This window comes from Erpetoichthys calabaricus, chromosome 2, assembly GCF_900747795.2.
Source record: "Erpetoichthys calabaricus chromosome 2, fErpCal1.3, whole genome shotgun sequence".
NCBI classification, from domain to species: Eukaryota; Metazoa; Chordata; class Cladistia; order Polypteriformes; family Polypteridae; genus Erpetoichthys; species Erpetoichthys calabaricus.
The window spans coordinates 89112367-89130289 of record NC_041395.2 but is presented as its reverse complement, the minus strand read 5'-3'; the positions used below and the strand labels follow the sequence as shown (position 1 = coordinate 89130289).

The following is a 17923-nucleotide window of genomic DNA, read 5'->3' as shown; positions in this document are numbered from 1 at the left end:
AAAAGTCATCTCAGACTAGATTCATGAACATAATAATGAGTTCAGTGATCTTCAATGGCATTTGCAGTCACAGATCTGAATACAATATAACACCTTTGGGATGTGGCAGAAAAAGAGATTTGCAGCATTAACATGTACCTGCCAAATCTGCAAAAATTGTGTGATGCAATATGTCAACATCAGTCTTAAAGGGATGTTTTCAGACACCTTGTGAAATCTATGCTATGAAGAACTGAGGCTGTTTTGAGAGGCAAAATGATGCTCTACGCAATATTATTAAGGGTGTTCTTGTTATATATATACGTGACGGATGGCTGGGGCCCATGCCTAGCCGGGACGCCCCTGCAGCATATGTTCCAGGGGGGCAAGCATGGGAAACACTTCTCCCCCTGGATGCTAAATGGCAGCCTCCCTGGGTTGCAGTGGTGCCTCGGACTCCCCCAGGGCTTCATGGGGGTTGGAGTGTTCTGCAGTCCTGTTGGGTTCTGCAGGCGCCGCCAGGGGGTGCTGCAGCAGGAGCTGCTGGACCCTTCTGGGCTCTGGTTTCGCCACACCCGGAAGTGCAGCTGGATGTTGGCAATCAAGCACCTGGAGCACTTCTGGGTGCCCAATAAAAGGAGCCAGCAACCACCACTCAGCAGCCAGAGTTGGTGGAGGAGGACAAGGTTGCCTGGGAGGAGTGGTGGTGCAGAGAAAGAGCATTTTTGGTATTGCTGCATTGTGCTTGGGACTGTGTTGTGGCTGGGGGACACGGGGAAGACGTGCCCTCCAGCTGAAGAAAAATAAAAGTTTATTTATTTTAAACGTGGGCCTCCGTGTCCAATCTGTGTCAGGTCGGGTGCATATATAGTGCCTTTTTACAATATATATATACAAGAATCCTATTATAGTCTGATGAAACCTTTGATCAAGTAAGGCTGTAACCGTTACAAGAAGTCTGAGTCTGTCACAGTGTTCATAAAAGCTCTAAATTCACAATAGTCACATTGATCTAATATTCAATAAGCAAGGAACAAAAGAGTGACATGTGAAACCAAATACAAGGTCCAGAGTGTGTACATAACTCTAATGTTTCAAAAGATATAACAGGCAGATTACAGATTTTATTTGTTGAACTGTCTGATTCTCTGTTACCTAGTACTGCTATACTAGTTATAAACAGTTTTTATATTTGCATCATACTCCCAGCAGCATGTGGCAGGACAGAGATGTCACTCCATGATTAAAACTATTTTTAAAGCTTGTATTTCATAGTTACCTTTAGACATTCAAGGGGATTGTAGCCTCAGATTAGTCAAATATGAAAAGCCTTGAAAAGTTGTATAAAAAAACTGGACTCTGTTCACAAAGAGATGTACAAAAACCACATACTTTATTACAAGGGCTGTAAATCTAACTATTATACTCACATTATTTCTTCCAATGAAGGCAACACCAAGTCATTGTTTTCACTGCTCAATAATATCACACAACCCCCAGATTCTTTACCTTCTCACCTTTACTCACCTGATTTTTGCTATTCCCTTATGTCCTTTTTTAATGAAAAAATCCAGAAGATTCATCAGTCTCTCCGTATGGATTCCTCCACTACTTCATTTGAATTTCACCCACGAACTTTTCCTCTTTTCAGCTTCCTACTTTCTCAGAAATCTCAGATCTTATCTGCAAGTCTAAGCCATCCACCTGTCAACTGGACCCCCTCTCTACAATTCTAGTCAAAACCTGCCTCCCCTTTCTGGTCCCTCTTATCTCTGCTATAATCCACTCTTCTCTCACTACTGGTACTGTTTCTTCATCTTTTAAAACTGCTGCAATAACCCCAGTTGTGAAAAAAAACCTGGTGCCGATCCAACTAATTTCAGAAATTTTCATCCCATTTCTAATCTACCCTTCATTTCCAAAATTCTTGACAAAATAGTGGCTATTCAACTTCATTCTCATTTATCTCAAAATAATCTGTGTGAACAGTTCCAGTCTGGTTTTCGTCCCCTCCACAGTACAGAAACGGCACTTATAAATATTACTAATGACCTCCTTATGGCAGCTGATTCTGGTTTAATTACTATTCTCATCTTCCGTGATCTGAGTACAGCCTTTGACACTATTTGTCACACTACTCATCTCAATAGATTATCTTCGACTGGCATTACCCACACTCCACTAGATTGATTCAGATCCTACCTCTCAGGCTGCACTCAGTTTGTTCATCTTAAAACTTTCACATCCCAACCCACCACTGTCACTTCAGGTGTGCCCCAGGGCTCTGTCCTGGGGCCTCTCTTTTTCATTATTTACCTCCTTCCCCTTGGTAATATCTTTCGTAAATATAACATTAGCTTCCACTGTTATGCTGATGACACCCAGCTCTATCTCACTAGCAAACCTACTGCTTCCTTTCCACCCTCCTTGCTTATTGATTGCATAGCAGAAATGAAATCCAGGTTTTCTTCAAATTTTCTTAAATTAAATAGTGACAAAACTGAGGTTCTCAACATTATCCAAAACTGATCATTTTTCATTTGTTATTGATAATTCCTCTGTCTCCCCTTCCCCACAGGTTAAGAGTCTGGGTGTCATCCTTGACAGTACTTCATCCTTTCAGTCCCACATCAATAACATCTCCCAGTCTGCATATTTCCACTTGTGTAACATTAATCGTATTCGCCCTTCCCTCACCCCCCACACCACTGCTATCCTTGTTCATAGCCTTGTCATTTCTCGTCTGGATTATTGCAATTCTCTATTCTTTGGTCTTTCTCGCAAATCTCTTTATAAGCTTCAACTGGTCCAGAATTCAGCTGCCCACATCATTACTAGAACCCCCTCTATTCACCATATCACTCCCGTTTTGCAGCAGCTTCATTGGCTTCTAGTTCAGTTCCGAATTCAATTCAAAATTCTCCTAGTAACTTTTAAGGCTATCCACGACCTTGCCCCTCCATATCTGTCTGACCTCCTCCATGTTGCCATTCCCTCCCATACCTTTAGATCCTCTTCCTCCATCCACTTGACTGTCCCTTTCGTCCGTCTTCCCACTATGGAGAGCAGAGCATTCAGTTGCTCTGCTCCCCAGCTCTGGAACTCACTACCATCTGAGCTTAGAAATATTGAATCATTTTCACTTTTCAAATCTAAACTTAAAACTCATTTGTTTAAGACTGCTTTTTCTCTTTGATTACAATTGCTCTGTCTGATTTTTATTTTTGTATTCTAATTTTGTTTATAATCTGTGTTTTACTGTATCTATTGTTCAGTGTCCTTGAGTGTTTAGAAAGGCGTCTACAAATAAATAAAACGTATTATTATTATTATTATTATTATTATATGAGAAGCAAGCGTTTGCTCTGATTCCTGCACATCTTTTATGGTATTTGCCTTTCATCAAAACATTTCAAAATGTAGAACACTGAATATAATTTTTCATTTTGAAACTTCACCCCTAAATATGATACATAAGTTGTTCCAGTGTAAAAGAAGTTTAGATTTTAAAAGCTCTGTAGGACTTCTAATGGCACACCGGCTCACTGCTCCAGAATACAGGCTTCAGATATGGCTAGGAAACTGTCTTTGTGGAGTCTGCACGTTCTTCCCAACTGATTTAAATTGGTTTCATGATGAATGGAAGGACTTCTCACATGCAAATAACCTCTAGACTTCCTTCCTCACTTTTAAATTTTGTCAGAAATACCCCCTTGTTCTTCTTAGTATTTTCGAGTGCTCTGGTATTTATTTTTGTCATATTTAACTTTTATTAAAGTGATTGGTTTGTCTGTCTTATAACAGATTTAAATTTTGCTTTGTTTGTAAAGTACCTTGTGAACGTGAATGCAGGTAATCATGCTGTATAAAGTAAAGACTGACAGATTTTATCCTGACACAAAGTGACAGTAAAGATTCCATAAGAAGTTCAGGGACCAGGCGATGACAACGTTGTTGATCAATAAATAAAGAGTGCCAACTGGGAAGATCATTCTATGCATCAAATACAAAACTCACAGTAAAGAGATGTTTCCAAACTGTCCCTTAAGTTTTATAAACATACTGAGCGAAAACCCAAACACTAAGTAGAAGTCAAAAGATACGTTGCCAAAAGTTCATTAACCCTGAATGTAAAATAAAGGCAGCTACAGGTGTTCGAGAATTATCCACAATCTTGGACAATCAGGAAGTGCACAACACTCAGCTTTACACTGGGGCAATGATGACTTCATACATCACACAATTCCTGTTGTCACATCGTAGCAACCAAGGTGACAACCACAAACAAAGGGGAGGCACCCGTGTAAAGACAACATGGCGTATGTAGCAAAAGAAACATACAGCAAATTATTCTTAATTAAGTCATAAGAAAATTAAAAGTAAAAAATGGTAACAGAATTAAAGTCTGCGAGGTACTAAACCTTTAATTATGGTGTGTCATGGAAGAAGAATTTTTATTGGGAGACCAGAAAATGAAATGAGAACAAAATAGAAACCAAAGTGACAAACCAATATTTTGCCCAGCCAGAAATGTGAGAAAATAATTAGAAATGTAAACTGGAAAGTAACTCAGAAAACCGAGAACTAAAATACAAACAAGCACCGGTTAAGTACACCCCTCTAAAACATGGATACCTGGACAGTGCATAAATGACCTTTTTAAAGGATCATGCCAATGGCCTCACATGAGCACGCTCCCGGGGAATTCTGGGAGGTTGCCTCAGCAGCAGAAGTTATAAATCAATATTCAAAAAGGTGCCAAGATAAAATGCTAATAAATTACAGTATAGTCAGGAAACCCCAGAGTAACCACCAGGAAGTCCCAAACACTCCTCAGAGAACACCAATCACAATACTGTAAATGACACCACAGCCATGTTGCTAAATGCAAAATTAAGCAGGAAATAAATGAAACTCTGTTCAATCAGCACATTTCTAGTTCGAGCCTCTGTCAATGCAGTGTTTGCTTGTTCTCCACAGATCTGTGTGTGTGTGTGTGTGTGTGTGTGTGTGCGTGTGTGTGTGTATGTGCTATGCCCTGTGAGTGGGTTTAGAAACAAATGACTAATAGAAATAGCAGGAACCGTTTAAGGACCTGGCTTGCCACACTTTCATTTTAAATTCTTTCACACTTAATGCAAATGCACACATTTATTGAGACTAGATCATTAAGTAGTATAATTATACAGTAGCTATAGTATAATAGTTTATAAAGGTGTTAGTCTTTCTTTTTTGATGTTCAAACTACACATTTGTTTATTTTATGTTTGATTTGGAGCTCAGACAATAGAATGATGGCATCAAGAGCCACAAACTGCATGTCCTTCCATTCATTGCCTGCAGGATTGTGGAGACCTGTCATGGAGCGTTGGGTGCAAGGCAGGAACCAACCCCGGATGAGGTGTACCTATTGTATTTCAGGACCCAGTCACACATTCACTGATGGGGTGAATTAATCTGCATGAATGTCTGCAGAAGGAAAACCCAGAGAAAAATCAAAGAAGAAATGAGGAGGCGGCAAACTGCACACGCTGATGCTGACGTGGAATTTGTCATCCGGAGTTTTGGAGTGGCCACTACACCACTTCAGAATCAACATTCAGTGGTTCAAATCTTTCCATGCTGTGTGGGATACATGCAGTAACTGCAGGGAAGTGTACCGCCACTTCAGTGTCAGTTTTCAGTGATCTGTTTGATGCTGTTGGAAGAAATTACAAGGAATGTTTCATTGTGGGGCGGCATGGTGGCGCAGTTGTAGCGCTGCTTCCTCGCAGTAAGGAGACCTGAGTTCGCTTCCCAGGTCCTCCCTGCAAGGAGTTTGCATGTTCTCCCCGTGTGTGCATAGGTTTCCTCCGGGTACTCTGGTTTCCTCCCACAGTCCAATGACATGCAGGTTAGGTGCATTGATGATTCTAAATTGTGCTTGGTGTGTGTGTGTGTGTGTGTGTGTGCGTGCCTTAAGGTGGGCTGGCACCCTGACCGGGATTTGTTCCTGCCTTGCACCCTGTGTTAGCTGGGATTGGCTCCAGCAGACCCCCGTGACCCTGTGATAGGATATAGCAGGTTGGGAAATGACTGACTGACTAACTGTTTCATTGTAAAAATGAGCCACCTTAAATATTTTCAACCCCATTAGCTAACTTTCAAATTCCATGGAAACAAGCAATCCCTTTTTTTCAATGTAATCTGGGCAAACAACAATCTGTTTGTGCCGGAGAAAAAAATGGGCTGCAATTTCCCCCTCAGCCTTGATGAACAGGAGGGTTATCTGTCATAATATACATTAAAGCAAAGGTAACTCCAGGTTGTCTAAGGGCATACACTTAAATATATTTACAAAGGCCTCTGATATGTTGATATTAGTGAGATTACTTAAATAACTCTTTGTTAAAATCTTGGCAAACACAAGATTGTCCCTTTACAACTTAAGGGTGAAGAGGTCATTGAAAAAAGAGAGCAAGAAACATAAACATAATATCACAACTGATGCCTCTCAGGAGGCTGTGTGGTTAAATACTCTTAGTTTTAAGAAGTATAAAGGCCTTCCTAGAGAAAAAAGGAGATTCTGAAACATAATACAATTCAATTGGAAGGACATTTCAAAAGCAGAAAACATCCTTCCATCATCAAATCCATGTAACTGATTTCAACCGACCCTTGCCAGCAGTTGGCACAAGTCAATTACAAATGCCTCTCGCATGGCACAGTCACCCACACAGCCACAGGCGCTCATAAGGGGCCATTTAGAGTAAGCTGTTAGCCTAACCTACACGAGTTTGGAATGTGGGGAGAAAAAAAACACACAACATGAGAGAACATGCAAATTTAACACAGAGCATCCTAAAGGTGGGATTTGTAACAAGTCTTGTGAAAGCTGCGAGGCAGCAGCGTGACCTAGAATACCACTCTTTAGCACAATAACTTCCATAAATAAAGGTGTTTATCCACAGTCACAAACTAGATGGTAAGGCCTATGGTCACTTATGCTCAAGTTCTAGTTTGATGTCCAGTAAGTCAAGCTGAAGACCTGCTTGATTTAATATAAATTTCAAGAAAGTCAACACTTTTTTTTTGATTGTTGAATTTGTACATACTGTGATGGAACTGGGCCCGTCAGTGAGCCCCAAACCCCAACATGATCACACAAATGCAATCCCAGGTTCAAATAAAGGGTGTTTTTATTAACCAAGAATACCTCCAAGAGTTGACAAGCACTAAGCAATCTCTCTCTACAAATCACCTCTTCTCTCATCTCTGCACTACCTTCCTCCAGTCAAGTGCCTCCCAGCTCCGACTCGACTGGAGAAGGGAGAGAGGGTCCCTTTTATTGAGTACCCAGGAGTACTTCTGGTGACAGGGCCACTTCCCGAAGGAAGCACGGAAGTCCCATATATTGAGGAGGGCATCTTCCTGCAGCACCCCCTTGCGGCAGCCACAGACCCCAGCAGGGCTATGTTGCCGGATTACATCTCCCAGCATGCTCTAGTGTCCTGGGGAAATAAAGAGTCCCCAGTGACATCTTCTTCCTTCTGTAAGCTGTCCATCCATCTCTTCTGGCCATCACTTCCGGGTCTGGAACCTTTCTCTCCCCTGGCCGGGCTGCTTGTCTGCCTGCTAGGAGCCTCCTTTCAAGGTAAGGAACCATCCCCCTCTTCTGCTCGGGATGCCCATCCAACCCATGTGGCATTTACAATACATTACTCATCAACAGTATTGATCTGCAAAATTCACCAAAATGCATTTTGGGTTTGCCGGTAAAGTTGTTCACCAAATATCCATCCATCCATCCATTTTCCAACCTGCTGAATCTGAACACAGGGTCACGGGGGTCTGCTGGAGCCAATCCCAGCCAACACAGGGCACAAGGCAGGAACCAATCCCAGGCAGGCGCCAACCCACCGCAGGACACCACACACCAAGCACACACTAGGGCCAATTTAGAATCGTCAGATCCTAACCTGCATGTCTTTGGACGGTGGGAGGAAACCAGAGTACCTGGAGGAAATCCACACAGACACAGGGAGAACATGCAAACTCCACGCAGGGAGGACCCGGGAAGTGAACCCAGGTCGCCTTACTGCGAGGCAGCAGCGCTACCCACTGTGCCACCCCTTGTTCACCAAATATTTTCCTGCAAATATGCATAGACAAACCTCTGTTTCCCCAGCACCCCATGATGCTTTGCATGACCAACATGACATCACAGAGCCTAAGCAGCCAATTTTTGATTGGATTAACCCTCCCGAGTATATAATGCTGATTGCAAAAGTAGGTGGTATTATGAATCAACTTCTATAACAGTTGAAATCCTTCTTCCTTTATGGATTCAATAAGAACTGTTTTACTGGAATGCTAAAAATTAGTGGAAAACTTGTGAACATATTTAAATACAAAAAAAGCACGCAAAAGGAAACTAGAAATGTGTTAGTGTGGTAATGTCTTTTTGTATGGACTTGTATATGGCCTGTGTGTAAGACCTGAGCGTACCCCTTTAATAGACTTTCCTTGAGTGCTATGCAGTTGATGCAAACAGGAATGAGTGAAGAGCCCAAGTGCTTTAGGTGAGTACCTGCTATGGAATCTGTGGGGGACAAGCCTTAATGAATTCATGCTTTGTGGTTGCCACTATCTGCAAGAAATTCTGATATGTAATGTTATTCTTTTATATCAGAGAGGTGCGGTGGTACGGTGGTTGGCACAACTGTTTCACTGCCCAAGTCACTATGTGGCCATGATAATTGGTCCAGCATAGCAGGCAGATGTTCCCTAGCCATCAGGGGACACTTAAAACAACAACAACATTTATTTATATAGCACATTGTTATACAAATTATGTAGCTTAAAGGTGCTTTACAAGATGAAGAAAGAAAAAAGAAAAATATATAAGATTAGGCAATACTAAGTAACAAAGAATAAGGTAAGGTCAGATGGCCAGGAGGACAGAAAAAAACAAACAAAAGAAATAACACCAGAGGGCTGGAGAAAAAAAACAAAAACAAAATCTGCAGGGGGTCCGAGGCCACGAGACCACCCAGCCCCCACAATTGTACCATAGTGATCCACTCAAAACTAGCTGAGTTCTTCCTTCTCTATGGATTTCAATGCTATTCGCTGAGTTTGGTGAAGTTTGTAAACATTTGTGTGATTTTTCAGAACTCAAAGCAAAGCGAATTCAGCAGGGCTTCGCTCATCACTATTCACTAAACAATTCCATTATATTTCATAGACATTGATTTACATAATAACAATATTACTACATTTCATTTCAGCGTGTTCCACAAATGGATAAATGGATGGACAATTAAAGGCATAAACAATGTAAAGGAGAGTGCAAACAAAGGAAAAACAGAAAGTTAGTTTGAAGTTTAATATTTAAGACTTAAGAAAATGTCATCAGTTTATTATAAAAGCAGTAAAGACTTTTTTTTTATTTCTTTTACTTTTTAGTACTAGCTCAGTCGTCAGCAGGTAAACCAGATATAGATGATTGCTGGATGATACACCTTTAACAATATTTCTTGAATAAATATAAGTTCATGTATTTATTTCCTGAATCCTTGTCACCATCATAGTGTTACAAGTAGCACGACACCCAAGACGAGAACTGGTGTTCAATATGAAACGTGATTTGGAGACGTGTGAGAAATTCATGTGTTGTTGTTGTGGCAGGCGTGTGTTCAGCTTCTCTTTGAAAAGTTTGGAGGAATCAACCATAGATAGCAAAACTAGTAATCTGAAATCAGGAACAGTACAGTCAAGAAATTGAAATTTTAAATAGTTTAAAATTTAACAGTTATGGGTACATTTGTACAATATGGAAGTGCAGAAAATATTTTTTTTCTTCTCCTTGACAGCAGTGTGGCTCTGAGGGTGAAAAGCTGCCAAAACACTAAGAAACTCAGTGTGTGTGCACCCTAATCAAATCTCAAAGGATGACTGTCTTACATTTCAGCCACATGTAGTTTTTTTCATCTGCAGCTGTTTTTTAGGCTGCGGCCTCTGGAGGCTTCAGATTTTGTTTTCATCAGGTAACTTTGGCTCTCTACATAGAAATCCCAAACTCCAATACCAGGCCGGGAACAAAAAGATAAGCCAAGCATGAAGCCGAGTGGCCACAATGAAGTAGCTGCTTCAACCCCCACCGTCAACTCCCCGGGTGATCCTGAGTAAGGCACGTATCCTGCCAGAGCTCCGATTGTTAAGAATGGAGGTAAACATTTGTATTGTATCCTGATCTTGTACGTCACCTAGCATGGAGGCGTTTGTAGTAATAACTTAAGCTCTCTGCGGCTCATATTGAAATTCTGCAGGTTGGAATATACCTGAATACTAGTCAGTCTGCGTAGCAAATGGCTGATGGTCTTCTGCATGCTCAAAGATGATGACCACTACCTCAGGGTTTACTGTATACTTGCATTATTAGAGCTGAATTCTGCTTCCAGTAAACCTAAATCCTATGAAGCTCATCATTCTGCCGTACCTTGTTTACAGTAATCAGGCTTTGGCCATTACTGTATGATTCATGTTCAGAAATGCTAATCTTGGGCAGGTCAGAGCCTCCATCGCCCCTCTGACTTTAGCCGAGGGTGGGCCTCATTTAGATGTGGTAACTTTAGCCAGGCATCGGCTTGCGGTCGGGATGGTTCCTTTTTCCCACGACTCCTATTTCTTTATCCTGCCCTTTCAGACAAACAGGAATGAGTCTGGAAACGTACAAAGAGTGGTTTATGTGGACAATTTCAAGCTGGTAATTGCAGGTAACAAAAGAACAAGAACGAGAGATGTGAGTGACGGTGAAACCATTCTAACCCGACTGATGTCACTTATACTGTCGATGACCTTTGCAGTAAGGTGCACTGGTGTGCTTAGAAAAAGATTTCTACTGTCAAAAGGAGACAAACAAAAGCCATTTAATAAGCAGAAACCTTAAAATGTTATTATTATTATTATTATTATTATTATATTTATTATTACTTCTTTTCATGATTTCATCTTTTGACTTTTGCCAAACCTTGTTAACTTTCCAATCTGTAATGTATTTGCACATTTTTTTTCAAAGCTTGCCAAGAAAAACAAAATTAGTTTGCTAACTAATGTCATGAAAGTGGCAGTTGCAGGATCTCTAAGCACTGCAGCCGATTCAGGAGTTTTCCTTTTTTTCAAGTTGAACGTTAGGTGACAATCAAAGTTAATATATTTATACTTTACTTAAGGACAGAACACCACATGCCTCTCAGGCAGGGAGTGTGAGAAAATCTCCATGAGAACTGAAAGTAGTGTTGAGAATAATTCAGGCTTGAGCAACAACTGGAACGAAATGTGGGAAGGGATTTCTACCTGCCTTTGTGCTAAGCAGGCTCTTCCATATGATAATCTTGTGATGACATTGAGCAGCGCATTAATAGTTAGAGGTGTACTTCTTTAATTGCTAGATAAAACAAACAGATCAAGGTGCAGCATATGATTTTGCATAACAGTGGGGGCACTTACTTAAAAGAACTTCATAGTATTGTTAGTTTTATCATTTACTGAGATTTTCACAATTATATGCTATTATATGTATATACCATTATATAAACAGTGATTAAGTGATTATATAAATAAGAGATTAAGTGCTTTAAGCCTGTATGTAGCTGCACAAAAAAGAATAAAAATACAAATACACCCATTCTGTACATACATATATTGTATAACATATATGGAACATAGGGGAGTTCATAAATAATCCCCAAAAATATAATAATGGTAATACCAGACAGAAATAATAAGAGGCAAGCAGGAGTACAGGGACTAAACTCAGCATAAAGTAAGCAGAAGTAAACACGCAAAAACATGACGGCTTTCATGGCCAAGCTAACTAGGTGTCTATTTGTTGGGATGGCTGCCCACTTAACTAACTCAGTACTCACTCCTGATATCACATCTGTCTCTTTCACTCCAAACATTTGTCTCCTTTCCTTCCTTCCAAGAGTACGGATATGAGGAGAATGCTCCACCTGAAGTGAGGCCATCAGTGGAGTCCCTGTACAATTACTTTTTTCTGGTTTATATTAATGACATTGATTCTGGCATAGTTAGTAAACTTGTCAAATTCACAGATGACAGTAAAATTGGAGGGATGGCAGACCCCGAGGAGGCAGCAAAAAGAATTTTAAAAGACCTGGACAGGCTTCAGAACTCACTAAACACATGGAAAATGCAGTTTAATGTAGAAAAGTGCTACACATGGGCAAAAGGAACATCAATTACAAATACAAGATGGGAGTGATACAGGAAGCAACCTCTGAAAAGGATTTAGAGGTTTATATTTTCACCGACTAAGCAATGCACCGAAGCGATTAAAAAGGCAAATAAAATGTTAGGTTATATCTTAAAAACTGTTCAATTTAAGTCAAGGGACATTATGCTCAAAGTATATAATGTACTAGTAAGACCACATCTGGGGTATTGTGTGCAGTTCTGGTCACCACGCTACAAGAAAGACATAGCAGCACTTGAAGTCGTGCAGAGGAGAGTCACGAGGGTGTATCCTAGGACTGAAGGAGATGTCCTATGGTGACAGAGTCGGGATTTTGAACTTGTTTAGTCTCAAGCAGAGGAGACTGTGTGGGGACCTAATCCAGATATTTAAACTCCTTAAAGTCATTGATAAAGTAGATCCAGTAGCATTCATTCAGCTTAAGGGGGGAATCACGTACTCAAAGAAATCAGTGTAAAGTATGGGGAAGGGCATTTAAAACTGAAGCCATAAAGCACTTCTTTAAGCAAAGAGTTGTGGGACTCTAGAACAAACTACCGAGGCATGTAAATGAAGCAGAAACCTTGACAACCTTTAAGAAAAATCTTGATGAGATACTGGGACAGCTTAGCTTGTGGATTTTCTTTCCAGACTGATCAGCTTTGAACAGCACACTGCACATGTTTGCTTGACACAAGCGTCACTTTCGGATTAATCACAATTACTTTTGATTTCACAGTCTGTTTCATTTTTACTGCCTGAAAACAGATTCACTTTGTCATCACTGCTCGTATCAAAAGCATGAAACACCTGGGCTGTTGAAAAATGCTTCTTACAAGCAAGAGCGGTTCTTGGTTGTGGAAAGTGGAGCGACCACACCAGGCCCCCACACCTAAGGGGGCAACACTTTTAAAGTCCGCGTGTCCAGTTTGTGCGGATTTGTCAAGTTATATTCTCCAGTTATATTTTGATAAAATCAGCGTGTTATCTTGCAAAAATTTAGCTGAATAGCGTAATAAGAAAATCCAGTGTATGTTAACAATATTTTTATTAAATTCACCTGCAAGTTTATACAGTCCACACATACCGGTAACAGCGTTTGACGTAACTGGCCCCACGTGGGGTTGGTCAGCCCTAGGCCCCGCATACCCTTAAGGCCGCCTCTGCTTACAAGACGCTATTATGAGGCTGTGTGATGACAGCCTGTGTCTGTACTGTTGCCCGGGTAACACTCAGTCCCGTCGCTTGTGCAAGGCACGCCCATTTCATTTCCCGAGCAATGCTCGACACTAACGCTCTTGGCACTTTTACAGCCCAAGTAATGCTCGGGTCTAACGCTTACGTGAGACGCATCTATACAGTTGCCCAAGTGACGCTTGGGACTAACACTAAGGAGGTTAAGTAGCCATAAAAAACTAGTTGGTACCTCATTGAGCATTCGCTGTTATGGCATACATTGAATCTAAGCCTGTAACAGACATACAAAAAAGATTTGCTGGCAGTTTAATGTGCCTCAGCAAGGAAAAATTCTTTCTTGTAACATTGTTTTAAAGTGGTTTGTACATCAGTAAATATCCAAAGTTTGAGACAAGCTAGAGACATTTAGAACTGGTCAATTCACCAAATGATGTACCAAGATTTATCCTGTCATTTCTCTTTTGAGAAATAAGTAAATTTTGTAGTCAAGAGTTGCTTTTTCCAACTTCGTCTATTAGGTAAGATAAAGCCTTTTTTATCTTCTAGGGATCTTGAGAAAGCTACTCATGCGTTTATTTTTTTTTTCACCTCAATTACTGCAACTCGCTGTATTCTGGGATTAACAAATCCCTGATACACAGGTTACAGCTGGTCCAAAATGCTGTTGCTTTCTTTCTGGTTGGGGCAAGAAAGTATGACTCTGTTTCTCCTATTTTAGCTTCTTTACAATGCCTGCCTGTCGGTTTTCAAATTGATTTTAAAATCTTGCTACTAGTTTTTAAATCTTTACATGGGCTTACTCCTGCCTATTTATCTGAACTGTGTGTTTTACACCAGCCATCCAGAGTGCTTAGATCTTCTGGTCAGTTGTCTCTTGTTGTCCCTCGTACCACGTGTAAAACTAAGGGGGACAGGGCTTTTGCAGCTGCTGCTCCTCGCCTGTGGAACTCTTTACCTCATCATATAAAGAAGTCATCTACAATTGAACTGTTCAAAACAAGATTAAAGACTCATTTCTATTCACTTGCATTCCGTGACCTTCAGTAATACTGATGGTTTCCTCTTTGTGATTATATAACATTACTTCTATTTTTTTATGTATATAACATTACTTCTATTTATTATGTATTTTATTTTATGTTCATATATTTTATTTCTATTTATGTTTTATGTTAATTGTTTTGTTTTTCTTTTATTCTATTATTGTAAAGCACTTTGGCCACAGCATTACTATGTTGTTTTAAATGTACTATATAAATAAATTGACATTGACATAAAATACAAATAGTTAATACATTTTTAGGATTAATTTTTACTTGGCTTATTGAATAGTTAAAAAGGGGTATGTACCTATTTGAACTATTACTGTATTGTTAATGGTGGAGCTCATTTGTAAAAAGTTATATTAAAATAAGTTAAGACAAAGTAAAAACTTTATTCCTTATGCATTGCCATGAATCAAGTAAGTTAAGTGATTATTAATACTGTATTTTCACAAACTGGATTTCTCTCAGCTTTACTAAAGCTTACACCAAGTATTTACATACACTTAAAGTATTTAGAGTACCGTTTTTTATAATGTGATCATTGTTACTTGCCTATTTATGACTCCTATGCCATTATAATAATAATCCTTTTCTTGGGTCCCAAGATGGTATTGATTTTCCTATTTGAGTTCTCAGATTAAAAAGTTTAAGAATACCTGCTCTAGAAGACCAGAAGCCGTAATTCTAGGACTCCCCCAGTGGTCTCACTTAAACCTGAGCCCCTGTTCTCACTTAAAGGAGCAGGCTAATACCAGGTCGCCCCTTCTTCCCAATGTACAATTCTGCTCTACATAGAGTATAATGGGGCCTCTTGCAGACAGGAGGACTTCATTAAAATGATTGTACCTTAAGTAATTACACCACATTATATAAGGACTACTGCGGCAGAGCTATTCTGCCCTTTGCTCTGCCATGATGATGACCAAAATTCTTTTATTTTCAGAACATCATAAGGTCGCACCACTAAGTTCTGCCACTCCCATTGTTGTTCACTTTCAGTCCTCACTGCCCTGGTCACCCCACTGCCGTTTTTGTAACAAACAGATTTCTTGGCGATAGAAAGGTGCTATATAAATGAAAATGTGCTTGTTTGTTTTGAAGTCCAAAGTTTTAGAATTACTATTGAGACAGACTCCAGTGCCCTTGTGTCCTAGATAAGTCGTTAAAGAAATGGATGGATGGAAAAGAGGACTTCTAATTGCCATTTTTCTCTTAATGCTAAAGTCTTGCAATCAGGGACAAGAAGAAACAAATTTAGGACAGTAGCTGCATATCACTGACTCAGCAGATTTATCCAACTGAAAGGCACCTTGAAAACCTAACATGCAGGTGTTTGAAGCCGACTGACAAGTGCTTTCATTGTTTCTTTTCACATTAACCCTGAGGCATTTCCTTGTTCCATTAATACAGCATTAAGAAGTTCACACCAGTTAAGGGCAAAACTCTGGCACATAATAGCATACTTAAAAGCAAAACAAATAACAAAAACATTATGTCCTGACACCACTAGATCCGTCTAACTCTTATTTTTTTATACTGTAAATGAATACAAATATCAGTTAGTAATTTAAAATTGATTACTGGTTGGTGGGCGGCACAGTGGTACCGCTGCTGCCTCGCAGTAAGGAGACCCGGGTTCGCCTCCCACGTCCTCCCTGTATGGAGTTTGCATGTTCTCCCTGTATCTGTGTGGGTTTCCTCCAGGTGCCCTGGTTTCCTCCCACAGTCCAAAGACATGCAGGTTAGGTGCATTGGCGATTCTAAATTGTCCCTAGTGTGTGCTTGGTGTGTTTGTGTGTGTGCGTGCCCTGAGATGGGCTGGTGCCCTGCCTGGGATTTGGTCCTGCCTTGCGCCCTGTGCTGTCTGGGATTGGCTCCAGCAGACCCCCGTAATCCTGTGTTAGGATATAGCGGGTTGGACAATGACTGACTGACTGACTGACTACTGGTTGGTGTGACTGGATTATCTGATAGAATTGTTTAACTAAATCTCACAGATCCTATAGCTGTACAGAACTAAATGATCTACCAAGAGAATAAGACTGAATTCTCCATATTTGATAATGAGTTAAATAGACAGTTGATTGCCATCCAGTGGTTGGAGCTTGTAGCTTATGAAAAATCTTTTCTATTGGGCAGGAAAATGACGGTTGTGACCTGGCCAGAAGTGTAATATGTGATTGAGGGAGCCAAAAAGCATGCCTAGCCTACCCTTTAGAAACAGGGGAATGTCATGGTGACTGTGTCTGTTCTGACCCCGTAAAAGAGGAACCTCCCCATCTTCGTTCTGCCTGCACAAACGCAATGACAGCAGCGTACCTGTACATCTGAAATCTTTTCTCCAAGAAGTAAACTGGGTTTTCCTAAAATAAACATTTTCAGTTCTCATTTATGTTTTTACTTTACATCACTTTGTGAAGAAATCTGAAGAAATGAACTGACCAAAGGCTTTAATTTGAGGAGATAAAAATGTATCTGTTGTTGACCATTTCTTGACCGTAATCCTGCATGGATTTATGAAAAAGGACCCTAAACATTGCCAAAGCTGGAAGACGGGTAAGGGTTACAGCATAACAAAACAACCACTCAGTAATTTGAAACTCTGCATGGGTACAAAACTCAGGTACACATGTATCATTTAAGCCTATCTTCTGTTGAACTTTCTATTAGATGCATGAACCTCTGTGTTTAGATTAAATCAACCAGTCCAGTTTTGACTAATGTGTGTAACATCCATCCATCCATCCATTATCCAACCCGCTATATCCTAACTACAGGGTCACGGGGGTCTGCTGTAGCCAATCCCAGCCAACACAGGGCGCAAGGCAGGAAACAAACCCCAGGCAGGGCGTCGGCCCACCGCAGGGCACACACACACCAAGCACACACTAGGGACAATTTAGGACCGCCAATGCACCTAACCTGCATGTCTTTGGACTGTGGGAGGAAACTGGAGCACCCGGAGAAAACCCACGCAGACACGGGGAGAACATGCAAACTCCACACAGGGAGGACCCGGGAAACGAAATGTGTGTAACATTCAGGGAAATAATCTCTTAAAAAAACATGCTTTTTATTATTGTCTTTTCATTTATTATCAGACACTGCATTTCTCCTCCCTAGAATGTTCCACATATTAAATCTATCACTAGTCACTCCTTTACAAAAGCCTCACTCGTCTTCTTCTCTTTCTGCCAAGGAATACGATGTCTGAAAGCTGTTTGCAACACAGAAAAAACTAAAAGTCAGCCGGTCCTGTTTCTGTCTCACGTGCAATGAACAAACACTGTACTAGGCAGCTCGTTCCTCTCTTCACTGACATCTAGAAACCGTCTCTTGAACGGTGTACTGTTTCAGATTTGCTTTAAATCTTCTGTTATTGTTCTAGTTCCCAAGAATGACAAAATAAGCTGCCTCAGCGATTACAGGCCTATGGCCCTTACATAATGAAAATATTTGACCG

At 40.5% G+C, this 17923-nt stretch overlaps 1 protein-coding gene across 1 annotated transcript in view; it reads right to left on the bottom strand.

Annotated features, from left to right (window-relative positions):
* LOC114646087 (uncharacterized) overlaps positions 1-17923 on the bottom strand; it is a 95215-nt gene that overhangs the window by 17639 nt on the left and 59653 nt on the right. The gene's annotated exons all lie outside the window — the stretch shown is intronic.